General features: G+C 48.3%; 1 protein-coding gene across 2 annotated transcripts in view; it reads left to right on the top strand.

Annotated features, from left to right (window-relative positions):
* Positions 1–27,402, top strand: part of PTPN1 (protein tyrosine phosphatase non-receptor type 1) — an 894,220-nt gene that overhangs the window by 499,250 nt on the left and 367,568 nt on the right. The window lies entirely within an intron of this gene.

Below are 27,402 nucleotides of genomic sequence, written 5' to 3'. Positions count from 1 at the left end.
GTGATGCGCATTTCTTTGCCTGCACGCCATATACTCCATATGGTGCTCAGTATTGGATGACCTTTAATTTTCCTTAGCACCCTTTTGTGCGGGGTCCATAGCCATTCTGATACTGTGGCCGGGGCAGGTAGTAATTATCCATTTGCACCCATTGAAGGTCATGATGATCTCTCAAATGTGGGATTAAGACGCGCAACTGGGCTGCTTTGTAATAAGTTCTCAAGTCGGGTGGCCCAACCCCCCCCTCCCCCCCCCTTATCCTTGGGGAGCGTCAATTTAGTATATGAAATTCTCGGTTTCTTCCCCTGCCATATGAATCTCATCATATTTTTCGCTTCAGTAAAGAACTCTTTTGGTATCTCAATTGGCAGCATTTGGAAGGGATACAGGAAGCGGGGAAGGCATACCATCTTGACCGCGTTAATTCGGCAAGCCAGGAGATAGTGAGTTTACTCCATTTCTTGAGGTCATTTGCGAATCGATGGCGGAGTGGAGGGAAGTTTGCTTCGAACAGTTCGTTTAGGGTTTTAGTAATTTGTATGCCTAGATATTGGAGTGCGAGATGCTCCCTCTTAAGGTCTAGCGGGAGGAACCTAGCGTCATTCTCTTCTGGAGTTCCCTGAAGGGGAACAGGATGGACTTTGCCTTATTTACTTTGAAGCCTGAGAATTGGCAATGTTCATCCATTTATCTAAGAGCGTGAGGAATGGACTTGGAGGGGTTGGTTAAATGGAGAAGAATGTCATCAGCATATAGTGCTATTTTATATTCTTCCGGGCCTAGCCTGATCCCCTCTATCGCAGGGTCGGCTCTCATTTTTTGTGCCAGGGGTTCCAACGAGAGTGCAAATAGAATTGCAGAAAGGGGGCATCCCTGTCTAGTCCCACGCTTCAGTTTGAACCATCGGGAGTATTCCTCATTTACAAATATCGATGCCAAAGGGGACGTGTATATCGCTTGTATGCCCTTTCTGGCTTTGGGGCCTATTCCAACCTTTTGGGGGACTGCACCCAGGAATTCCCACTCTACCCTATCAAAGGCTTTTTCTGCGCAAATTGACACTAGAACTGGGTCATTAGGGAGATTGTGAGACACATGGACAAAGTGTAGAGTTTTGCGCATGGAGTCAGCCCCCTGCTTCCCAAGTATAAACCCAACTTGATCTGAGTGGATCAGACGAGGTACCAGCATCTCTAGTCTGGCTGCCAGTACCCTTGCATAGATTTTAGTGTCACGGTTACGAAGGGAAATAGGACGGTATGATCCATAATTTCTGGGGTCCCTCCCCTCTTTGGGAATCACTGTTATCAAAGCCCTTTTAAAGGAGTCTGGGGCCACACCGGTATCTAGAAGTTCGTTAAATAATTCCGATAGGAAGGGTGTCAATTGCCTAGCAAATGTTTTATAGAAACAGGCAGTGTAGCCATCCTCCCCCCGGGGATTTGCCCAGTGTTAGCCTTTTGATTGCGTCCTGTATCTCAAGTTCAGTGATTGGGGAATCGAGTAGCTCAGTCTCTGTGTCCATTATTGTGGGCATAGTGATTGATGATAGGTACGAGGTTCTATCCAGTTATGTCGGAGGTGTAAAGCTTTTCATAGAAATTAGCGAAGGATTCAGGGATGGGGAGGGGAAGAGTCAATTATTGGTTTCACCTTGCGTTCCGCTCTTTGTTCCCTAAGTCTGGCAGCCAATAGGGCGTCGGCTTTATCTCCTTTCTCATAGAATTTCTGTTTTAGGAACTGCAATTTACGTACAATTTGGTTGTGTTCTAGGAGTCGTAGTTCATCCCTTTTTTTTGTTGGGCTGTTTTCATTTTTCCAGGGTCTACCATAGGGTCCTTCCTCATTTCTTACTCTATATGCCCTATTTCGGTCCGTAACCTTTGCTCTATGATCTTCCGCGCTCTCTTCTTGGAGGATCCTTCTTGTATTAAGACACCTCGCTTCCCAGACCATTTGTTTGGAAACCTCTCTGTCGTTTATTTTAAAATATTCATCAATTTTGGTCTCCATAGCCAACTTAAAGACCCGGTCCTTCCAGAGGGTCTCGTTACATCTCCACTTCCCTCCCACAACAGGTAGGTCAGCCCAGGAGATATCTACTATTACCATGTCGTGGTCTGACCAGGTTATCGGTATGATATTAGAGTGTTGGGCAGTGGATGCGAGATCGCTTGTGAGGTATATGTAGTCAATACGTGTTAGTGTGTGATGGGTGTTCGAGTAGAAGGTATATCCAGTTGCTCTAGGATGCATGATTCTCCACACATCCTTCATGTCATAAAGGTCCATCATCTCAGCGAGTTCGGTGCGTCCACTTTTATTTTGAGTTCTTGTTTCGGGGTTGCCTGGTTTCCAATCCATATCTGGATCAGCCCACTGGTTGAAGTCTCCTCCCAGTATTACATGTCCCGTGGCCTCTAGCATTATTTTGGGGATCGTTTTCTGGAGGAATGCATTCTGACCAGTGTTTGGTGCGTATAGAGTGGCGATAGTCACTTTTACTTTAGCTATTTTCCCCGTTATCAGGAGTGTACGAACCGCAACATCAGACCATATCTTCTCCACTTCGAATTGAATTCCCTTCCTGAGTAGAATGCCGACTCCTCCCTTCCTGAGCGGGCCCGAACCCCAGGCCTCCCCGCTTCCCCAAGATGCTCCGTTCCTCTCCTTTAGCGAACATAGTCTCTTGTAGTAGAAGTATGTCAATATTGGACTGCGAAACTCCCTGAGGACCAATGACCTCTTAGTTGGGGAGTTCAGGCCTTTCACATTAATGGACCCAACTCTGAGCGAGTCTCTCACTTTGGGTTCATCATTTGATGCAATCGTTGGGTCCTTTTAAGGTATCACTCATTACCGGTGCCCAGACAGTTGTGTGGTCTCTCAATTCCACCGTGGAGTTGATATTGTGGATTTGTTCGGATGGTGCTGCTAATGTTCCCAAATTACTCTTCTCCCTTCCCTCCCAATTCCCCCCTTCCTGAGTCCCTGGGATTCAGATGAATCCAGGAGCTGAACGTCTGCCAATCTTGGCATGACGGCGTCCGTCTCGACCATGATGGAAATATTGAGTCTAGTATCGGACCACCGGTGGGGCCGTTTCCTCACGGTCCCATTCAAGTATATTATCATAATATATCTTTGATCCCCCTTCTCCCCCTCCCTCCCCAACGTCATATATTTCAACAATAACATCAAAAAAGTGATCAAGAATATAACGATACGTGTCCCCTCTGGCGTGGTATTCGGGTGTTCAATCATTTCCCCCCTTACTTCAGGGAGGAGTGCCGCTGCCGGGCGCTGTCTTCTCTGCAGCTATTATGTCAGTCTGTGCCAATAAGTGCTTGGCTTCGATGAGTTCGTTCATGGAATTCAGTCCATTGATTCACCAAATTTACGAGGCTCCTCATTTTCCGTTATCAGGGGTGTTATTCGGGCGTCTGTATTTTCTTGAATCTTTTACTCTTTCTTCTAGGGCCTTGGAGTTCCCAATGCATTCCAGGGCGGTCAGTCTCACCTCTGTTGCCTTCTCCCGATGCCGTCCCGAGGATATCCGCGATACAGTCCTTGATCTCCTCCTCGGACCGCAAAAACAATTTTCGTGCCACCGTGTTCAAATGTGAGGGAGAAAGGATAACCCCACCTATATCTTGTGCCCTTCTCCTTGAGCCATTTCGTCAGGGGGCTACAGAGGCGCCTTAACGCCAGCGTGAGTGACGACAGGTCCTGAAAGATGGTAATGCGGGTACCACACATCGTGATTGAGTCCCCGGACCTGGCCTTCATCAGGATCCTGTTCCTGATATCGATGGAATTTTGCAAGAACGGAACGCGGGCCACCAGGAGGTCCCCCAGCCCTGTGGATCCGTTCGGTTTTGGGTTCGTCTATCTCTTCATCCGCCATTAGGATTTTTATGATGTGTGTATTGTGGTCTTGAGTGAGTTTTCAGTTTCTCTCTCGGACTCCGGTATACCAAAAAATCGACATTATTCCTTCTTTCCCCGTTTTCCAAATCGTCAATTTTCAGACGGATCTTCTCTTCCTTGTCCTCAATGTTGCGTAACCTCATATCCATTTGGGTTTCAAGGGTGACAATGGACGCTTGATTGCTCTCAACACCTTTCAGTCTCATCAAAATTGTCCATTCTCTGGGTAATCTTGTCAATCTTTCCTCCCAAGTTGACACCAGAGTCTTTATCTCAGACAGTAATGCTGCAATGTCCCCCTTGGTGGCAGCAGCCTCAGGTCCATTGAGATCTGACGCCATCGGTGTTTGCCGATCAGAGGCCAGCGGGGGCGAGGTGTATGCGTATTTGGCAAGCCTGTTTCGTGCGTGCATAGAATAGTTCTTGCGATAGAGGAGGCACACGCCCTTGAGTCGGGGGCACTACCCTCTATGCGGTAGTGTAGGTTCGTAGAGGCAAGGTAAGCCGAGTAGTCTGGTCTCTGTGGGGCTCTCGGAGAGGTTGAGGAGACGCCCGGGTGAAACCACAGCCCAGAGAGCGGTAACAATTCAGATGTGCGAGTTTGTGTCCAATTGATCAGCCGGATGGCTCTCGAAGAATATGTCAAAACCTTATTTCCAGTGCTTTAGCAAGTCATTTAGCAGCAGCTTGTCATAAGTGTCCTTTTCAAATGCTTCCAGAATGATTCCAGGAGTTCATTCCAATTAAGTGCACATTCATGCACCAAAAGCTGTCCCTCCGTGATTGCTGGGCACCTTTGGAAGTGTTTGTTAACACGTTTGAGGTCTGGGCCCCCAGATTGGTTCCAGGGGTGCATTCTGAGCCTACCGTAGACGTTCTTGAACCCCTAAATAGATCACAGGTGTCTCCCCAATTCCCTGAGCGGGAGATTCTGCCTGGCTCCCGGGGGGCTTCCACTGGGTTTTTGCCTAGAGTGTCAGTCTGCTCCCTGGTTCCACGTGATGGAGCTAGGTTAGGCGCGTGGGTAATTCTTTAGGGTGAGGGGTGGCATAAGAGGGGCTGCGTGGGTGATGCCTGGGGCCCAATCCATGATACAGGTAGTCCGGAGTGGCTTGGTGTATTTCCCTTAAACAGTAGCCCTTGATGCCCGTGGGAGCTAGAGGCGAGCGTAATGTTTCTCGGGTAACCCAAATAGCATACAATAAGGCATATATATGCCGACGCCGAGCAAACGACGTGGCCACACAGAGCGAGTGACAGGATTCACACTAACAGGAGCTGGTGGAGTACGCGCGTGGCTTACTTGCGTGAAGTAGGCCGTATCACTGCCGGGCCGGGAGTTCCACAGCATGGAAGCCTCACGCGGACTCGTGGATGCAGTTAAGGATATATCGCTTTGCAGATGCTCTCCGGGGGCCCGGGCCAATGTCTGCAGTGTTTCCGGGGGGGAGGGGCTGTCTGGTAATCAAGTTCAAGACCGGACAGCGAAGAGGGTCCCAATCCTCGGGGCCGGGGTGTCCGCACAAGGCCGGGGCCAGACACGGCCGCAGGAGTCTTCCGCTCTTAAACAGTGCACTGTTTCAACTCCAGCACCGAGAGAGGCGCGGGTGACGAGAAGCAGTCGCTGTGTGTACCCGCTAAATCCAGCGAGAGTCTCTGCCCAACGGTTTGTTCGGTCGCGCGCACTCTTCACCGAGTGTTCTTCACGTAGGACCGCCGATGCTGTAAGTCGTCTGGAGGCTATCCCTCCCCTCGCAATGCACCCTCCAGGCAGGGGTCTCCCAGCTCAGCACAGAGTGGAATCGCCGTTGTCCTCCCCTCAGACTGCGTGGTGCTTTCCTCTAGGTGTGCGACCTCGATGCAGCTCTCAATTCCGGAGGCAGCAGGCCGCAGTCGAGGGGGCGGAACTTGTGCAGCAAAGTTCTCGGGGGTTCCTTGCCCCGATTTCTTCCGCGTTTGCGATCACTTGGAGGGGGGTCGGTTCCTACTGCAGATTCTCCACGTTATACCGGGAGGGAGGCTCAAGTTCAAGTCACTTATGGGACCAGGGAGCACAGAGCTCACTCGGAGGTTAGCCTCATCCGTGCGCCCCCTGGTGGACGCGGTGAAGGGAATTTTAACCCCGTTTAGATAAAGGCGCTATAGAACCAGTGCCTGTAGCAGAGAAGAACAAGGGTTAGTATTCCCCTTATTTTCGAATACCCAAGAAGGATGGAGCATTGAGACCCATCTTGGAATTTGAGATACCTGAACAAGTTTCTCTGGAAGGACAAGTTCAAGATGGTCACACTTGCTCAAATCCTTCAGGCCCTCCAACTCCAGTATGCAGTTGGCGGTTCTCATTATCAATTTCGAGTTCTGCCATTCGGACTGACCTCCGCCCCAAGGGTTTTCACTAAACTGATGCCTGTGGTGGTTGCAAGTCTTGAGAGGGAGGGGGATTCATGTCTACCCCTTTCGAAGGGATTGTGTCCTCCGACGTATTCCTTATCTTAGATATCTCCTTCCAGCTTTGCTGGCCTCGGAAAAATTTTCTCTAGAGGGCGCTGCGCGTCGACGTCCTCCGAGTCGATGTCCCTCGACAGCCACCGTATCGACGTCATCCTGCCTATAAAGGCCACGCGCAGCGTCCGCTGCTCAGTTCCGTTTTTCCACGCTTACTCTGTGCCTCGGAATATCGTTGCTCAGTTTCGTAGAGAATTTATCCTATTTACCTCGAGATATTTGATCCATACTCGATGGCTTCCTCGTCGGAACCGACAACCCCTCGGTCCGGCTTCAAAAAATGCCGAGACTGTGGGAAAAAGATGTCGCTGACTGACTCTCACAGAGTTTGTCTGTGGTGTTTGGGAGCTGAACACCATTGTTCGGACTGCGAGGATTGTATGTCCATGACAGCTAAGGCCCTGAAGGAGCATAGGGGGAAGCTGGAGAAAGGTAAGACTTCAAAAGCTTCTTCTTCCTCGACGAAGTCGAGACATTCGTCTCCTCGTCACCACTCGCACTCCAGGTCTGGGAGTGGGTCCCATCACTCCTCGAGATCGAAGCACTTGAAGAGGAGACGTCGAAGATCCCCATTTTCGTCGTCCTCTTCCTCTGTTTCTCCTAAGAGAATCCCTTGCCCCACGAAACCTAGTTCCCGGGCTGAATGGGAGGAATTCCACAAAAATATGATGAGCGTCTACGAGAAAGCGGCCTTTGACCCCCTCGAAGACTGCCGAGAGAGATGCTCTGGTCGAAAGACCCGAAGGTCAAAAACGCTGCGAGTCGCAGTACCCGGCGAAGGAAGCTTCTGGGGCGCGTCACGAACCCTCGAGTAAAGCTATGACCTCGAAACCTTCTTCGAAGGTTCCGTCGACGCCGAGGTCGGTGTCTTCGACGCCGTTGTCGAAGGGACCTTCGACACACGGGTCTGTCGACTCTACGCCATCTTCGACACCGGAGTCGACGCCAAGGAAAGTCACGGTTGCGACGCACCCAGTGGCTATCCCCAGGTCCTCGATGACGATGGCGTCGAGATTGTGGACTTCCTCGAGCAGAATCCCAATTCTATCGAGGTCCTCGAGGCCTCCGCCTTTGTTTTCGACGCCACACCCGAAGCCTTCGGCGTCGACGACATCGACGTTTTCGAGGCCAATTACAAGTTTGGCACCCTCTGCCTTGGAGATGGGTTTCACACCCTTTGTGAGTTCAGAACAATTGAGAACTATGTCCTCAATTATGGAAGAGGGAGAACTATCTGAACAGGAAGACACATTGGAGTTGCAAGGACCTGCAACTCCAGTTCAAGAGGAGTTATCCTCAGAAGAACGCAGCTTAAAGGATCTCCATGATTCCTTACATGAGGCAAGTGGGTTAGACACTTCCCCCTGAGGTGGAGTTCGCTAGGCCAGACCCGGGGGAGCATGCTGAAACCCCCTATAGAGCCTTAGTGGCCAGGATCACAGAATTTATGGGGTGGTCAACACCTTCACAGGCTTTCTAACAAGATGACCTCACGGATATTCTTGGTAAAGGTCCACAGGAGGATCCTGTAGTGCCCTTTCATAAAGATCTTCAGAGGAAAATCATGACGAACTGGGAAACCCCAGATGTCGTCCCGGCAGTAAATAAACTGTCTACTAAATACAGGGTATCTTCTGCAGACCCGGAGTTTTTGTCAAAACACCCATCCCCAGAAAGTCTGGTGGTACAGGCAGCATCTTCTACTGATGTCAAGACTGCTTACCCTACCGTCCCACAGGACAGGGACGATAAGAAATATGATGCTATGGCAAAGAAAGTTTTTTTCGGCATGTAGCATGGTGTTAAAATCTGTTAATGCTACTTGCACCCTTGCTAGATTCAGCCATACACTTTGGGAGTGTGCTTCTATAGCGGCTGACTGCATCCCGGAGGGAGAAGAAAGGGAGGCGTTCCTAAATATCATACAGGACGGTAAAGACGCCATGTGCGAATCCCTCCAGACGGGCATTGATTCGGCTGCCAGTATCAGCAGAGCAATGGCGGCAAGTACAACAACCAGGAGATTCGCTTGGTTGAGAAAGTCTGGTTTTGCCCCAGATGTGCAAGCCAGGCTCTTGAACATGCCATTCGATGGCTCTTCTTTGTTTGGGAAAAAGGCGGATGACAGTTTAGAAAAACTGCAAACATCAAAGGCAGCAGCAAAATCCCTAGGCGCTACAATCCGTCAGACACCTTTTGGTCCCACAGGAACCTCTCTGAGGGGCAAGTCCTTTCGCTTCTACTCCGCATTCGGAAGAGGTAGAGGACGACCGGCTCAAAGAGGACAAAGAAGAACTACCCGAGGTGGACGGGGTAGATATTCAAAAGCCGCAGCAACAGCAGGTGCCTCTTTACCATCGGCATCTGCATCAGCCGCCCCAAAACCACTCTGAGGACTTCCCTCACAAGACACCTGTAGGAGGCAGGTTAACTCAACATCTGGCGCAATGGCAGGCTATCACGTCAGATGCTTGGGCATTGGAAATAGTTGCCCAAGGTTACTGCCTGCCTCTCCTACGCATACCTCAGTCATCCACCGGGGATCAGCTCTCAGAAAGCTCCAGATCTGCTCCTCTTGCAGGAAATTTTAGACCTGCTAGAGAAAGGTGCCATAGAACCGGTACCTGTAACGGAGAGGAACAAGGGATGGTACTCCCCTTATTTTCTCATTCCAAAGAAAGACGGAGGACTGAGACCCATCTTGGACTTACGAGAATTGAACAAATTCCTCAGGAAAGACAAATTCAAGATGGTAACTCTTTCTCATATCCTTCAGGCCCTTCAGTTCCAGGACTGGTTGGTATCTCTGGACCTTCAGGACGCTTATTTCCATGTGCCTATCCATCTCAAGTACAGGAAATACCTGAGGTTCGCAATTGGCAACTCTCATTATCAATTTCGAGTGCTGCCATTTGGGCTGACCTCCGCCCCGAGGGTCTTCACCAAGTTAATGTCGGTAGTGGCTGCAAGTCTAAGGAGGGAAGGGATTCACGTCTACCCCTACCTGGACGATTGGTTGATCAGGGCTGTATCTTCGGAACAAGCTCAGATCCAGCTAAATCACGTTTGCCACTTCCTTCACAGACTGGGCTTCTCCCTCAATTTAAAGAAGTCACAAATGATACCATCGTAGAGACTCCAGTTCATCGGAGCGATCCTGGACACTTCCCTGGGAAAAGCCTCGCCACCAGAGGTGAGGGCTCAAGATATTCTACAGATGGTTACCAAGTTCCAAAATGCCCAACGTCTCCCAGCCTTCGACTTTTTGAGGTTGCTAGGCCTCATGGCATCCTGCATTTTCCTAGTGCCAGAGGCTCGCCTGAGAATGAGATCCCTCCAGTGGGCACTGAGGACTCAGTGGTCACAATTCTCAGGAAGAATGACAGATCTTCTTCAGGTTCCCGACAGTGTGGCTCGAGACCTTCAGTGGTGGGCCTGTCAGGAGAAAATTCTGAAAGGAGAACAGTTTTGGCAACCTTGGCCGGAGATAACAGTAGTCACGGATGCCTCACTCACGGGGTGGGGAGCCCACACCAACGACTTGACCATCAGCGGTCGTTGGTCTCCATCGGAGTCCAGACTACATATCAACCTGTTAGAGCTGAGGGCCATCAGACTTGCGCTGAAGGCGTTCCTGCCAGCTGTACAAGGGAAGAATGTCCTGATAATGACGGACAACACAGTGGCCATGCATTACCTCAACAAAAGAGGAGGCGTAGGATCACTACCCCTGTGCTGAGAGGCGATGCAGCTCTGGTTTTGGGCAATCAAAGAAGGGATCTCTCTATCGGCAGTTCACCTAGCCGGAGAGGAGAACTTGACAGCGGACGCTCTGAGCAGGCAGAGCACATTATCCCACGAGTGGGAACTAGCTCAGGAAGTCCTTCAAGAGATCTTCGCCCTTTGGGGAACCCCTCGGGTGGATCTGTTCGCCACCAGTGTCAACAGGAAGTGCGATCTGTTCTGTTCAAGGGAATTTCCCCCGAGAGGAGGTCTGGGAGACGCGTTCATAGTGGACTGGGAGTTTCCGCTTCTGTACGCGTTCCCACCGGTCCCTGTCATTCCTCAAATGATCAGGAGGTTGAGAAGATTCCGGAAAACCATGATCCTAATTGCCCCGGATTGGGCCAGGAGAACGTGGTACCCGGACCTTCTAGACTTGTCCATCTGCCCTCCAATTCGACTCAGAGAGAATCTACTCTCACAGAAGGGAGGTCAGGTTCTCCATCCAGACATCAAAACCCTCAACCTTCACGCTTGGCTTCTGAAAGGCTGAGGTACAAGAATTGGGACCTCCTTGATGATGATATGGAGGTGTTGCTTTCGGCAAGGAGGCCAGCAACAAAGTCTTTATACCGCTGCCGTTGGAACAGATTTTGCAGCTGTTGTAGAGAAAAGAATATCGACCCCTTTTCATGTGGTACACCAATGGTTTTGTCCTTCCTACTCTATTTGGCGAATTCAGGCCTTCAAGTTGGCACCATTAAGGGCTATCTCGCAGCGCTATCCATCTTTAAGCGCACTGCGGAAGAACCATCCTATTTCAAGTTACCCTTGGTAATACAGTTTCTAAAGGGGTTAACTAACGTTTATCCCCCAAGACCATTCCAGGTCCCCCTATGGGATTTAAACTTAGTCCTAACTTTCCTGATGGGCACACCTTTCGAACCACTCCATTCTTGTTCGTTAAGATTTCTTACCCTTAAAACTGTTTTATTAATAGCACTTACATCTGCTAGAAGGGTGAGCGAGTTACAAGCTCTTTCTTGTAAACCCCCTCATACAATCTTTCACAAAGACAAAGTTGTCCTGCAAGTGAAGCCTAATTTCCTCCCAAAGGTGGTTTCTGAATTCCATATCACTCAGAAGATTACCCTGCCATCTTTCTATCCTCCTCCTCATCCGGGAAAAGAGGAAGAGAGGTTACACAGGCTAGACCCTAGAAGGGCTTTAAGTTTTTACATCAGTAGACTGACTAGGATAAGACAGACAGAACAGCTGTTTGTAGGCTACGCAGGTCACAAGCTGGGGTTACCGATAACTAAGCAGACCATTTCCAGATGGATCATTCTAGCCATTTGGAATGTTATAAACTGGCAGGAAAAGAGCCCCCTCAAAATCTTAGGGCTCATTCGACCAGAGGTATTGCACCTTCATCGGCCCTCAAAAGAGGAGTGCCGGTTAAAGACATCTGTGCGGCTGCCACATGGTCCTCCGTCCATACCTTTACACGATTTTACAACTTGGATTCCTCCTCCAGTCAAGAGACTAGGTTTGGAAGGGCAGTATTGCACTCTATTCATCAGTAAAAGGAAGCATGAAGTCAGTACTCCCACCTCCAATAACAATATTGCTATGGGAGCCTATCTAAGATAAGGAATACGTCGGAGGACACAATCCCTTCGAAGAACAAGTTACTTCTTACCTTGTAACGTTCTTTCGATGGGATGTTCCTCCGACATATTCCTTATCGACCCTCCCATCCATCCCCGCAGTACTACTTCCCTTGTTGTTGCAGCTTACGCTCCTTCAGGGTGATTAGTCTAGTCCAGACAGAAAAACTGTGGGCTACAAAACAGAATGAGCAACGGACGCTGCGCGCGGCCTTTATAGGCAGGATGACGTCAACGTCGATACGGCGGCTGTCGAGGGACATCGACTCGGAGGACGTCGACGCGCAGCGCCCTCTAGAGAAAAATTTTCCGAGGCCAGCAAAGCTGGAAGGAGACATCTAAGATAAGGAATACGTCAGAGGAACATCCCATCGAAAGAACGTTACAAGGTAAGAAGTAACTTGTTCATCTGGGCTATTGGCTGATCTGGGCACGTTCTACCGAACAAGTCCTGGATCATCTCAACGTCACCTGCCACTCCCTTCACAGACTGGGCTTCTCCCTCAATTACAAGAAGTCCCATATGACAACTTCTCAAAAACGCCAATTCATCTGAGCTGTTCTGGATACATCATTGGGAAAGAGCTCCCCACCTGAGGTTGAGGGCTCAAGACATTCTTCGGATGGTCACCAAATGCCCAGTCTCTCCTGGCCTTTGATTTTCTTTTTTTTTTTTTTTAAGGTTGCTCATGCTCATGGCATCCAGCATTTTTCTGGTGCCAGATGCCCGGTTTAGAGTGAGATGCCTTCAATGGGCTCTAAGAACGAAATTTCATGTTGTACTAAATTCTACTCTGTTGGGCACAATTCTCAATATGTGCTAATTTCCCTTACCTTTTGAGACCCACAGCAACTTTGCTGGATTTCTAGGATTTGATTTTTTACCTCGGGAGTGTGAGCCTTTTTATTCCCACTCTCTCATGTATTTTGATGTATGTTTTACTTTTGTGTTCTTTGGATATGGTGTTTTAAACAAACTCCCACCATTTGACCCACCCTTTATCCTGGCTATGACAGACCTGCCCAAGGTCTTCCATCTAGAGTAATGACAAAACTTACGCTCTATCTGGTTGGTAAAACCATGATATATTATTAGGACAACCAACATGTATTAGAAGAATTTTTTTCATGTATGAGCTTCCATGTTCTTTTTTATTTTACTATTAAGTATATCCTTGTATTAATTTGCTTAACTTGGTTTATGCTTGTAGCACAGTGGACAATTGCCTTTCTTGTACCTATTGTCCACGAATGTTGTGTATAATAATTGCACTTCTGCACAGATTGAAATAACTGTCATTCCATGAATATGTCAAAAGAGCAATTAGGTCAGCAATATATTTAAAGCTGCACCTAATCTCACAAAAAAGAAAGCGCATGTTGTGTTTTTTGATGTACACCTATCCATGAATAGGCAAAAAGTAGTGCTACCAATGGATGGTTATTGCACAGTAGACTGAACTTGCTTTGAAATAAGTTGCATATTTGTTTACTACTACAGCCAGACAAACTCCCTTTCTAGTATATACTCAAACTCCATGGCATCATCTTTTTCTGTGTCTCACACAGCACCTTCAGTGCAGTGGCAAAGGGGTGTGCCTTTCAGACTCCCCAAGGTTTAAATACCTTCTCTGGGACTGACTACCGTCTCCCAGAGCATGTAAAGTTAAATTGACTTTACTAGTCTCTTTAAATTCACTGACTCAGCGCACACTATCTTCCTCTAGAGTGCTGGAGGGGTTGCTTAGCTTACCCTGAGTCAAAACCCTCCTGTAACAGTAAAATGCTTCCCTTTCCTACTTTAAATGGCTTGTGTCAGTGGTTTAGATTAACTACCGTGATTTTTCCTGACCGCTAACAACGGTAGCTAAAAATCGGGTCAGCCATGTTTTTCAATATGGCACCCAAGACAGATCTGTAAAAATAGACTCTGGTCATCTTTTTTCGCCATTTCTTTTAGGAAAGGCCCTTGTCTCTGCACGCCAAACCAGGTTTGGTCCCTTTGTTCTTTGTCCTTTGGCGGGCTTCAGTTCTGAAGCCCTCCTCTGGCGCCTGAGTCTGGGGTGGACAGGATGTGAGGGAGGTGCCCGAACTCCCTGTGCTTGGTCTCCTAGGAGACCCGAATGCATGCTGGCATGATTGGCCGGCTGGCTGTCCGGCAAGGAGAGCCACCCTGCTGTGTCAGTGACAGCCAGGCTGGAATTAATGGTGGAAAACTGTTTAAAATCAGGTCTCTGGGACTTGGAAAGCAGGGTCGACCACTGGAACGAAAGAACCGAAGAGAAGAAGGAAGAGGACTGCTGCAACTCCTGGACGACCGGTGAAGCCCTGCTGGAGGTCGGAATTGCCTGAAACTCACAGGTTAACTTCTTCCCTTGAGTTTGGTGGGAACAACCAACTCGCAAGCCACCTGGACAACATCCTATTCTGGTAGAATTTTCATCAGAGTGCTGTTGAAAACCGGATAGCCAGAGGGAAGGAAACCAGCTTGTGGACTTTAAGGCACTCGCACCATAAACCAACGTCTAGCTACAGCTTTTGGCCTCTTCCTTGGGCAGTGCAGAAACCTCCCAACATCCTTCATGTCCCCACGACTGAAGCTCAGGAACAACTGCCTCAGCTACAGCTTTCTTCATTGACAAGGTACTGTGCAAACGCGGTCCGGAATTATTTTCAGCTATCGAGAAAGTGCGTGAAACTTTCTTCAACTACGAAGGCTAGTACTTCCCTTAACATTCGTCAAACTTTTCACCTAGCCAAATCCTTTAAAAATCTGTGACAGACTTAACCATTACTTAACTGTGCTATCCTATGCAAAAGACTCTGAACCATTGACTTTGGCCTAGGCCTATTGAGAAGAATTGCTGGTTGTATTTAACTGAAACCCTTTGCCCTGCCTATGAATGTATTTGGGCTGTCTATTCTTATAACCTTGTCTTTTCCCTCATTTATTAAGTATCTGAAGTGCCATTTTGCTCCCACTTAATTTTGGAGCTAAACTTGTTCATTTAACTACCGGTTGGATTTTTGTGGTGCATTATTGTGCGATATTGAGCTGCTTGTGCTAGTGTAATGTTTTCCAACTGACTGAGTAAATAAATGTAGATATGTTATCTGAGCTCCGAGACTATTTTGAAGTTTCTTTGGTTTAACCGTGATGAGCTTAAAAATCAAGGACTGAATCTTATCAACTTTTGAATTGGAATCAACAGCCAACGATTTCTTAGCTTACATTGATCCTGCTGTTGATGTGAAAGCGGCGAGTGGCAAACTTGCTCAAAAAATCAACTCTAGTGCTGGTGGTGACTTACATGCGGTACTAACTCATGTAGCTATCACAAAAGGTATTCCATGGCTTGAACCAATGATTACTGCCATCTTGGGGTCAAAAATTCCACCTACTACCTCATAGCATTCTGAAAATACACTTTTTAAAGTTCTCTCATGGAACACATGTCGCTATGCTAATTTCATGGGTTGGCACTCATCACTATTGCTTGAGAACCAACCAACGATCCTAATACTATAGGAAACAATGAAATTGGGTTCCTTTTCTATACCAGGGTTTTCTACGTATTGTATGCTTGCAAAGAGGTCTCTTCAAGGCCGACCAAGTGGTAGCCTTGTAATAGCCATCAATAACTCGGTCAATCTACAGTCAAAGTGGGTATGGGAATCAGCAAGCTTATTGGGTGTACTAGTGGAGATTAACTCGTCAAAATACCCTCCAATACTAATCTCTCTATACTGGAATCCTGCCGGCATCTCAATCGATGCAATGCTGGATGAACTTGATGACTGTTTAGAAAATATATCCAGTAAGTATTAATCCTTAGAAATCATCATCAGTGGGGATTTCAATTGCGATTGCAGGGACCTGAGTGAGTGCGGATCACTAAATTGGCCCACCTATCAAGTGGAAGGGGCGCTAAATTCCGAGAGCTATTAGGTGATTGGGATATGGACATGGTTGTAAGTGACGATATGAAGTAGTCAATTACATGGTCTCGAGGATCCATATCATCGACGATTGACTTCATATTCGTTACTCGAACCCTTTCTGCTCCCATATCGCCTTTGAAATGCAGTCCCATACTATCTAGTGACCACGTACGTATTTCCTGTAATCTGAAACTGGAATGTGAACTATTAGTCATTGAGCCAGCCTTGGCTCTAGTAGAGATTGATCGCCCTCAAATTTTCATTAGATGGAGTCAGGGCTTGTGCCAGCAATTTTTTAAGCATGTTTCGCACAAAATACGATCAATCGGTCCTTCTAATACCAAAACTGAAACCTAGTTGATTAATTGTTATTCCGATGTGATCAATAATGCTCTTACCCTTTTTTGTAAGAGGTATATTAGGAGACCATCACCCATTTGACTCTACTTGCAAGCTTCTAAAAAGAGAGAAAAATAAGGCACTTGCACAACTCAAAACCTCAGGTTTAGGAGTATTGCATTGTCTGATTATGCGGCTACAAATCCTGAAAGTATTTAAGCGGAATCTCAAACGTGCTCGCATCCTTAAATATAGTAGAGAGAATTGTGACCTTTATAAGAGCCATATCATCATACGATACACAAATAATATGGCGTACTATCAAAAACGATGATAAAAGCATTGCACTGGCCACATCTTTCTGTATATCTGACCGAGTATGGTATGACTATATCACAGCAAAATTTCACATTCCAGCGAAATTTGAGTCTGTGCCAAATGTACAGCGGTGTTACAGCAGGATCGCCCGTTTGGAATGGTCACTGGAAGATCTTAAATGGGCAATCTGGAAAATATCTTGTTCTAAACCTGCTGGCCCCGATGGCCTTCCACCTTGCCTTTATAAAGCTGATCCTGAGTTTTGGGTGAGAATTTTGAAAACTATTTGGTTCCATCATTAGTACTGGTTATATTCCCCCCCCCCCTCATGGACTTCAGCGAATATTGTTCCAATATTCAAAAAGGGCGATTTTTCTCTTCCACAGAATTACAGGCCGATCTCTCTGATTGATACGGATGCAAAACTTTTCAATTCTTCTCTTACATGATCTTGAAAAATTAATCGAGGAAAACGAGCTTTACTCGAAATACCAAACGGGTTTTAGGAAGGATATGAGCACCTCACTCAATGCTGCTATTATGTCTCATATGATCGCTGGCACTAAGGTAAAGAATTCTTACTCGGCTATATAGCCATGATCGATATGTCATCAGCTTTTGATAACGTGGTACGTAATCTTTTATGGAATAAAATGAGGTCCATGGGAATCCCTAAAGTATTACTCTATTGGTTCATTAAACTCCATACTAACACCTCCTACAAAATAAAAATGTCAGCAGACGGCAGAACTACTGAACCAATTAGTACATTCATTGGTCTTAAGCAAGGCTGCAATCTAGCAGCAACTTTCTTTAATTTAGATCTTTCTGACCTTGACAAAGGATGGGAACACAGCAGTCTGTTCTCTGTTAAAATTGGCTCTTTACGGATGAAATGGATGGAGTTTGCTGATGATGTCATTGTCTTTGACCCCACGCCGGCCGGGTTGCAAAGAAAGCTATTACTACTTGAGGAATTTGCAGTTGCACACAATTTAACCCCAAATCCTGCAAAACGGCTATTTTGAAATTTGGCACTAAACAAAATAGTAAGGGATACCTATGGGAGATTATGAAAACTCAAATCCCAAGCACTTCCAGTGCGATTTATTTGGGGTACAATCTCACTGCCGAACACACAATTAAAGCATGGACAGATTTGATTAAAAATAAGTCACGCCCCTTACTATACCAACTAAAAAGGATTTATTCAAAATATTGCAAATTCTCATTAACACCTATGATTGATTTTTTGACGTTAAAAATTGAAAGTGTTATTTTGTATTCCTTGGATATGTGCCTATGCGATGTGAGTGCAATTTTAGACTCCATACAGGGTTCATTGATAAAATCTGATATGCACCTCCCAATGTCCATACCCAATGCAGTAATACGTCACAGGTTTGGGTTGGTCGCATTATCTGGACGCTGGAAATGGCATCAACTTTCTGGCTATGTAAAAATCCATTTCCCTCGAAATAATTCATTATATGAAGACCTGAAAAGTATGTTGGACTCTTCAACTTCAGCTTCCTTTACCAAATACCATCTTAATATGCAACATCTTTTGAATTCTTTATGCATTACTATCTAAGATGTCCATCAGCGTCCAGGTTTTGCCAAAAAGAAGCTCTTTGAACAGGATTGGCTGCTTACAATAGAAAGAATATCCACATATAAAATGTACAAAGAGTATGGTGCATTTCTTAAACGGCACATTCCTAGATTCAATCATGTTGTCTTATTTCCATGTAACCATACCAGACAAGCGTACATATGGTACAGACTGAATTTATATCACACTAGGGAAAGAATTGTCAACTGGATCAACAAAGGGGAATCTAATGAAATTAAATGTCATTTTCCCTCATGTAACGAGCCTATTGAGACAATGAAACACCTTATTCTTGAGTGTCCACACTTTAAACCAATGAGGACCAACAGACTCTTGAAATTTGTAAACATTGACTGAGGACTGTCTGCAATTTCTTTGGGTACGAATGATGCAAGGCACGCATAAACTCCTGGTATTTGAATTGGTTAGTCTGTGCAAGCATATTGAAAAAGAGCTTCTCAGTTTTAAGAATTAGGGGATATAAAGTGTTAGATGTGAAATCCTCTATCTCGTTGTGTTATAATAGGATATAAAGTTTATCCCTTGTAAATGTAAATATCTTATTCTTTTAAATTTCATTTTGTAAAGGTTCTACATTTTGTATTTGAACCATAAACAAATAAAAAAAAATGTATATTCTTTTACCAAAAAACCTTGAGTAAGTGTTTACTTGAATCACTGTATTGGTTGGTCCTTTGTGTAACTTGTTCTACTGCTCACTTAAATTCTTGAGATAAGTCTGGGTGCTCAGCCATCGCTACCACTTTATTGTGTAGTACAGGCTTGTACCAAAGGTGAAAGTGTGCTTACACTTGTAGTCCTAATTGCCTGTAGTGTTCCCGAAGGGTACTACAGGTGATTCTGCCTAACCCACTCGCATCTCCAAATTAGTTAAACAGCTTTTGGAGTGTATCAAAGACAAGGAATTCGTGGGAGGACACAATACATTCGAAGAACAAGTTACTTACGTCTGGTAACTTTGTTTTGACTGGATGTTCCTCCCACGTATTCCTTACTGCCACTCCCAACCTGCGACGCAGTACAATTTCCCTTGCGGTTACAGTCTACGCTCTCTCAGAAGGAGTAACCATCAGACACAATATAATGGTTCACTCGTAAAAACAGAACTGAGGCCAATGGGCCCTGCACGTGATGCATATGCATTTTGTGACGTCTCAATCGAGACGGAGGCCTCAGACATTGAGTCGACAAGCATCGATGCACAGCACCACCTGCTGACATTTATTTTCCAAAGCAGCAAAGCTGGATATTGGAAATATCAAAGATGAGGAATACGTGGGAGGAACATCCAGTCGAAAGAACTCTACTATGGGTAAGTAACTTGTTCTTCTCTCGCGAGAGGCGGTCGGGTTCTCCATCCAGAGGTGAAGACACTCAACGTTCGCGCTTGGTTTCTGAAAGGTCGAGGTACAAGGATTGGGACCTCCCAGATGACGTACTGGAGATTTTGCTTTTCGGCCAGAAGGCCTGCAACAAAGTCTTTGTACCATTGCCTTTGGAAAAAATTCTGAAACTGGTGCAAAGAAAAGAATGTAGATCCTTTTCTATGTAAAACACAAGATGTTTTATAATTTCTGCTAGCTTTAACCAATCTGGGGCTCCAGATTTGAACTATTAAAGGCTATTTGGCAGCGCTGTCTATATTTAAGAACTCGTCAGAGGAATGTTCATACTTGAAAATTCCACTGGTGACACAATTTCTAAAGGGGCTTACTAACGTGTCCCCCCCCATCTCCGTTCCAGGTGCCAATTTGGGATCTTAATCTGGTTCTAAAATTTCTAATGTGTGCACTTTTTGAACCTTTACTTTCATGTCCCTTAAGGTTGTTAACCTTTCAGACCATTCTATTGGTAGCTTTAACATCAGGCCGTAGAGTGTGCGAGTCGCAGGCACTTTCGTCCAAGCCACCCTTTACTTCCACATGGATAGGGTTGTACTGAGGGTTAAACCTTAATTTTTGGAATTCCAAGATGGCTGCGTTCCGTTGCACTGCCGAGCTCCCGGCCCTGGAGGCCCCATATCCCTCATCTACGCAGCATAGCCCTCCCAGCCGGCCACGGAGAAAGGGAGAGCACCCAATGCATGGCGGGGGACCGGAGAGGACCAGATTGTGGGTGCGCTTAGAGCTGTTTGCGGTCCTCCCCAGGAGCGCCGGAGGAGCCGCAGTGGGGCTGAGGTGAGCGCTGCGGACCAGGACAGGCCGATCCCGCCAGGGGCATAGACCAGCCCCTTTGCGGCGAGCTCCAGCGGCAGCGTCACACTTTTTCTGCTGCCTGGGCGAGCGAGAGGAGCTTGCCACATTCAGCATTGGGCCTGTGTTTGTGGAGGGACTGGTGGGGACTGTGTCCTGGTGGTGTACACGGAAGCCGCAGGGCTGAACATTGAGCGGACCGGGTGAGTGCCCGGGAGGAGCAGACTGCAGCGCCCTGCGGTCCACCCACAGTGGAGGTCTTGGATGTGTAGCGTTTCGGCACTGACTCCAGCTGCAAACAGACGCGGGCAGGAACAGCGTATCATCAGGTGATCGGCGCGGATCAGCTGGGAGGTCATCTCGCGCCGGGGTGGCTCCTACCCATAGGGGCTGTCAGGCCCGGACCGTTCTCCCAGCCTCCACATCACCGGACGGCCTAGGCGGGAGGGAGCAAACGGATAAGCGCACAGTGCTCTGGAACCTGGCCCTAGCAGCAAGGGCCCAGTAAACCAAGTAGTGAAGCAACTGGCCAGTGGTCTGAACCATCTGATCCCAGTGCAACCGGGCCAGACCTCTCTGCACTCAAGACGCGCTGCACCGGTGCGGGATCACCGCGTCTAGCCATCCCTTGGAGAGCTGTGCACCCCCACCTTTTTCAGCCCTATATCTGCCCAAGGAAGGGGGGCCCATCTCGGAACTTGCACCTTCACCCTAAGGGGGGAGTGGAGGGCTCTTTGGTGATCCTGCTGCCTGCGGCGCATCTATCCAATTACAATTGGGGATCCTCTCCCTCACTCCCTGCGTCCACTCGGTGTGCGCACTACTGGGGGCCAAGACGGAGAGGCACTCATCACAAGAAGACTGGGAAGTAATACCAAGAGATACAAGATCTAGTTGGGTGTGCTGCTCACCGGATACCCAGTAGGCGAAGGCAGACCACTAACGGAAGCATGTCGAAAAACAAGTCTAGGGACTCGCACCCACCTCAAAGATTGCTCAGGAAGGCACGCTGGCCAAAATATGAGCCACTGTCCAGGACCAGGAGGAGACAGGAGACCCGACACAACGAATGGCATACTTGAGAGCTCAAAGCAGATTAAGGAGTTAGTGACCAGCCAGTCACGCAGGACGCCTTGAAACATCTCTTGGCAGATATTGTCGACAAAATTACTACAGTAGGCCAAAAGCAGATGGATGCGCTCATAGAAGACTTGGCGGAGGGCATACAGGAAATCAAGAGGGATGTCAACAAGATAGAGGAATACTAAGAAAAATAAGAACTGGCTACCCCTCTCTATGTGGTACCAAAAACAGGCTGAGCAACTTACAGCATATCCATATGTAAATTAAGTCATTTTTCAATTCATGTATATAATGTGAATTGCATAAAGGACCAGAGTGCCAGAACAGGAAACCATCTTATGTCAGAGCTCAAAAATGTTCACACATTATCATATTTAATATTAATTTATTCACAAAGACAAGATCTAATAATAAAAACACACTATCATACGCGTATATTACAATCAATAGTGCACATTTTGGGATTCTTCTCACTTGTAAAAAAATAGAACAAGTACAATTCATTTCAAAAGGGGTTCAATAAGTTAATCATGGCCACTCTTATTTAAGGTGGTTTTGCAGATAGTAGACTGTCAATTTAGGTTAGTCTAGCGTCATGTGTCGACATGTTTCGGCCATCTACATATATGGGACACTATCCCTAGTGTCCCTATACACAATCAAATCAAGGCCTTCTTCAGGACAGACCAATTTCTTTTTAGAAGATGAAATGTCTTTCCCAAATCCCTGTTTGCCAGACAAATACGATCTAAAAACAAACAAAAACATTTATCACATATTAAAAAAGAATGGTTCCGTTCTTAAAACATCAACATCTCCGGATCCTTGCATCCACTTGTTTTGATCAATAGTGGATCTTTAAATTTCATGCATTCATATTTCATCATATTATTTTCACAATTCAATTGTAATCTGTAACCAAACTGTAAGTTGCGAAAGCCTTTACTTACATATTTGGTGGCACTAGAGCTTTTTAACAGTCCCTCTTCATGAAGACGGATTATGATTTCCAGTGTTCACAACAAACACCATTAAGCCTGACCCATTCGTGGCTTGGAAGAGTTCTGTGGAAAAAAAAGGGGGGCGCCCCACCATCTGTTTAATACATACTATTAGATACACTAGATAGACTTGAGGGGTTCACTAGACTACCGATTATTCTCATTGGTGATTTTCAATATCGTTTGGGACCCGACTAAGGATAAGAGGTCCAGTGCGGCTTCTCCCCACAGTGGCCCATCTAACGAACTGAGGGACAAAATCAGTATACTCCTATGTCCCGTCCCCTTTCCTCCATACTTATGGGACATCTCTCCGTCCTGTGGACGGAACCGGAGCACTTTGTAAAAAGCATCCAAAAAGGTTTCCAAAAATGTGTCCTTCCTCTCTTTCTTGCACGGGGACCGGCACGCGGCTGTAACCCTCCCACCTTGGCTCCACATCACCCATCAGTCCTTTTCTCTGATGGTTCGGGACTGGAAGCACTTGCATGCTCGGAAGAGTTTCTTCCCTTTTTTCCTTTCTGGCTCTCGCTAGCGATCGTGTGCTGGTCTTTCTGTCGTTCAAACTAGATTTTCCAGATTGTTCGTGTCACCGTCGTTTCGCGAGGGCGGATCCCCATCCTCTTTGTTTAGAGTGCTTGGGCCCGCATCACCGTTGGGACTCCTGTTTTTACTGTGACTCCCTTTCGGTCCGGACACTTCGTTGGTTGGAGCGGTGGGAGGAGGTGTTCCGACAAACTCCTCCTTCGCATTTTCAGGCGTTCATCTACGAGAAGAAGAAACGCCCGGTAAGTTCTTTACTTTACTTTTCAGAGCACCCCGGCCGGGGTATACTTTTCTGCATCCCTCTCGGAGCGGGAGGGGCGTTGATCGCTCTGCCACTGCGGTTCGCCCTGACGTGCCTGTTGGGCCTAATTGTACCAGAGTTTTCTCTGAGGGTCTCTGTAAGGGGCCTGTAGATACCGGAGTGCGCTCCGAGGCCCCTCCTGTGGGGGCTGTTTGTAAACCCAGTTCTACTGAGTCGTGGGGTACCGGAGCTCGCTCTCAGGCCGTTCTGTCGGCTTCCCTCAAAAATAAGACCCCGGGGTGCGCCCCGAGGCCTTGGGTGGGCTTGCTGTTACCAAGCGGATGTTCGAGGCCCGTTCAGATAAGGCTGTTACCGCACCTGGGTCCGAGGTCCCTCCTTCAGAGGCTAAAGCTACCAGCAGTTCTGAAAGGCCTGACAAGGTCTTGTCGGTGAAAACTGTTTCTCACTGTTCCCGCTCTTGTGGTGACACCAGACCTGTTGAGGGGGCAAAGAAGCAAAGTTCTTCTTTCACCGGCAGTGCCGAGGTCCTTCCTTCGAAGGCTAATTTGGCGGTTGGTATGTCACAAAAACATTCCAGGCCTCACAGTACCGGCTCTGCCTAGGTCCCTTATGTTAAGGCTAAAGTTAAGGCCCCTGATCCATCGACAGGGACCCCTGCCTCACTTCCTCACGTGCCGCAGTTCCCCTCAGATGACAAAATGGTGCCCGTTCCTGCCACGACCGCGGTGGCCATTTTGGGTGCTACCCCTACAACTACGCCATCGCCCTCGGGTGTAGGGCTTGGACCCTTGGGTGAACATAGTCCCTTGTGCGCATCCTTATCGGCCAGTTTGACGAACGCTCGGATGCCTCTTCCGCACAATGTTTCGCTGCCTGCAGGATCGGCACCGTTGATTTACGTGGATACGTCGGTGGAGGGGCCTGTGTGGCACCCTTCCCCGTTACGTCCCTGGATTTGTCCACCTCATGAGAGGCCTCCTCGGGTTCCGAAGTATACCCCGGAGGAAGCCTTTTTCGGTAAATTTCAAACGCTTAAGCGTACCGACCCCAGGAGGGCTATTTAGGGAGATATGCCCTCCCACGCCTCCGGCTCCACCTGTTCCTCCGGTGGTTCCGCCGGCACCTCCCTTGCCTACGGTGCCTCCCCAAACTCATCCGCCTTTGCCCCCATTGTCCCCTGTGGACAAGGCAGCGCCCGTCACGGTTCAGCAGGACCCTGATCTGTCGGATGACTCACAAGGCGATCAGGACAGCGAGGACCTTCCCTGCTCTATCAGAGCTTTTCATGACCGGGTACTGGACATGATGAACTTCTTAGATTTTCCAGTGCCCGAGGCACTAGCTCCGCAGGAGGGCATGCTTTCTGGGGCGTTCACCCCGTCTCCTTTGCAGCGTACTGGCCTGTTCTTGCAGAAGGACGTTCTGACCGAGGACCGCAGAGTCCGGGAAAAGCCACATTCTGGCCTTTTTGTCAATAAGAAAATTGACGCTAGATACAGGCTGCATTCTTCGGAAGAGGTGGCCCTGTCATCTTGTCCGCCCACCTCCTCCACAGTGGTGGCTGCGGCCACTTTGCAGTCCAGGCCTGCAGCATCCTCTTGCACGATGGCTACTCAGGTTCTGGGAAAGGAGGACAAGCTCCTCCACTCCCTCGGGAGGAAAATCTTCGCCAACTCGGCCTTGCAGCTCAGGCAGGCCAACGCTGAATTGATATTAGCGGGAGCTAACATGCGGATGTGGAAAGGTCTGTTGGAGTTTGAGGAGTTTATCCCGGTCGAGAAGCTGGAAGACTTTAGAGGAGGCATTTCCGACGTCAGGGTCCTGGCCCAGGATCTCCTGGAGGCTGCGGCTCATCACGTAGACACCTCGGCTCAGAGCCTTATGCTGTGGGGGTTGATACCTCACGGCAGGCGTGGCTGCATGCAACTAAATTTTCGAAAGAAGTGCAGGACAAGGTGCTGGACCTTCCGTTCGATGGGAAGGAGCTCTTTCATGCTACAACAGATGTAGAGCTCACCAAGACGAAGGATAGCACTCAGACAGCTAAGTCCTTGTCTGTCCTGGTTAAGGCTCCTTTCAAAACCCAGAGACCGTTGTCGCAAAGTCGACCTTTCTCTGGCTTTAGGGGCTTCATCGACCGCAAGTCTCGCAAAGTGGATACCGCTGCGGGGAATTACCGCCGTAGGCAACAACGGACGCGTTTTTTCTCCCATTCCTCAGCCTCCTCCTCGGGTTCAGGTGGCACCGCCACTGATAAACCTGCTAAATGAGGGTTTTCCACGCTCGCACGAGACCCCGGAGAGTGGACGCATTGTGTCTCATTGGGAGGCGTGGCAGGCTAACACAGAAGACAGATGGGTCTTGTCAGTTGCTCGAGCGGGCTTCCGCTTACCTCTACCACCTACCCCAGCCCACCCCTCAACCCTCTTTTTCAGCCGTCGGGCTCGCCCTCCCTCAAAGCCGAGGTTCAGAAACTTCTGGACCTCAGAGCTGTGGATCCCGTTCCCCTTGGGGAGCGAGTGGAGGGCTTTTACTCCCGGCTGTTTACAGTGCCCAAACCCAACCAGGCTGGCCTGCGCACCATCCTAGACCTTTCCCAGTTCAATCTTTTCCTACCCTAAGAGAAATTCAAGATGATCACGCCCGGCCAGATACGGTCCTCCTTGCAGATGGGCGTTTGGCTCAGCGTCGTGGATCTTCAGGATGCGTACATGCATATCCTGATTTGGAACCCACACAGGAGATATCTCTGCTTCTCTTTGGGAGAGGAGCACTTCCAGTTTAGAGTGCTTCCTTTTGGCCTCAGCTCGGCGCCGCGTGTCTTCACAAAGATGTCAGTGATTGCGGCCTATCTTCGTCTCCAGGGTATCCATGTGTATCCATATTTGGACGATTTGCTCTTAAGCAGCCCTTGTCCACTGACAGCAGCGGGCAATATCCAGTCTCTCCTTCAGCTCCTGTTCCATCTTGGGCTGTCGGCGATCTGGTGGAAATCTTACATGACGGTCTCACAGGACCTGATTTTCCTGGGTTTTCGCTGGAACACGATTGACTTAGAGTGTACTTGACCGGGGTCAGAATGGCAGATCTGTTAGCCATGTGTCAGATGTTTGCGTAGTCGGAGAGCATGTCGGCCTGGTGGTTCCAGAGGCTTCTGGGCCTCATGGCCTCGTGCGTGCTGGCTCTTCCTCTTGCTTGTCTCAAGATGAGAAGTTCCTGGCGTCAGGCTATGGACCCGGATTCCAAGCTGATAATGATTCCGGATTCCATGAGAGTGGACCTGGATTGGGGGTCCTCTCTCAGCAACCTGTCGGTGGGTGCAGGGTTTCAGGACCCAGCCCCCACGGTGACGATCACGACGGACTCCTCCCTTCTGGGGTGGGGTGCGACGTTAGATCTTCTTCGGGTCTCGGACCTCTGGTCGCCTCAGGACAAGCTCCTGCACATAAATCATTTGGAGCTTCTGGCGATCTTCCTAGCGCTCAGGGCATTCAGACCGCTCATTGCCAACAAGGTGGTCCGCATACGCACGGACATTGTGGTGTCAATGTATTACATCAATAAGCAAGAGGGAACGAAGTCTCAATCCCCCCCCCCCCTCGTGGACCTGTCCATCCAGATATGGGAGTGGGCTGTGTTTCATGATGTCTGGCTGCTTGCAGTACACATCCCGGGCCAGCTTAATGTCACAGCGGATGCCCTCAGCCGGCGGACAGTGGTCAGCTACGAGTGGGAGTTGAAGGCGGAGGTCCTCTCTTGGTTTTTCCTGCATTGGGGCACACCGGAGGTGGACCTCTTTGCTACGGCGGTAAACAAGAAGCTTCCTCAGTATGCCTCCAGAGGGGGGCTGGGAGCCTCCTCTCTGGGGGATGCTCTCTAGATTCCATGGCACAACATGAGAGCTTACGCCTTCCTGCCTCTGCCTCTAGTTCATCGAGCAATTTGGAAGCTGAAGAACTCGGTAAACTGTTCCCTTCCACTCATAGCCCTGTTGTGGCCGGCCAGGTTTTGGTTCTCAGAACTTAAACACCTGTCAATGTATCCGCCAATCAGGTTACCAGTGACCCCCGATCTTCTCCACCGTGGGGAATGGCAGATGTGGCACCCTTCCCCACAATCGCTCAGCTTGGTGGCATGATGCCCGAGTTCAAGTCTTTAGTGCATCTTAACTTGTCTTCGGATAACCTGCGTATTATCCAGGCAGCCAGGAAACCCTCGACCAGGTCCCAATACAGGAGTAAATGGCTCAGGTTCT

Source organism: Ambystoma mexicanum, chromosome 3p, assembly GCF_040938575.1.
Source record: "Ambystoma mexicanum isolate Mex_15411 chromosome 3p, UKY_AmexF1_1, whole genome shotgun sequence".
NCBI lineage: Eukaryota > Metazoa > Chordata > Amphibia > Caudata > Ambystomatidae > Ambystoma > Ambystoma mexicanum.
This window is presented reverse-complemented; position numbering and strand designations above follow the sequence as displayed.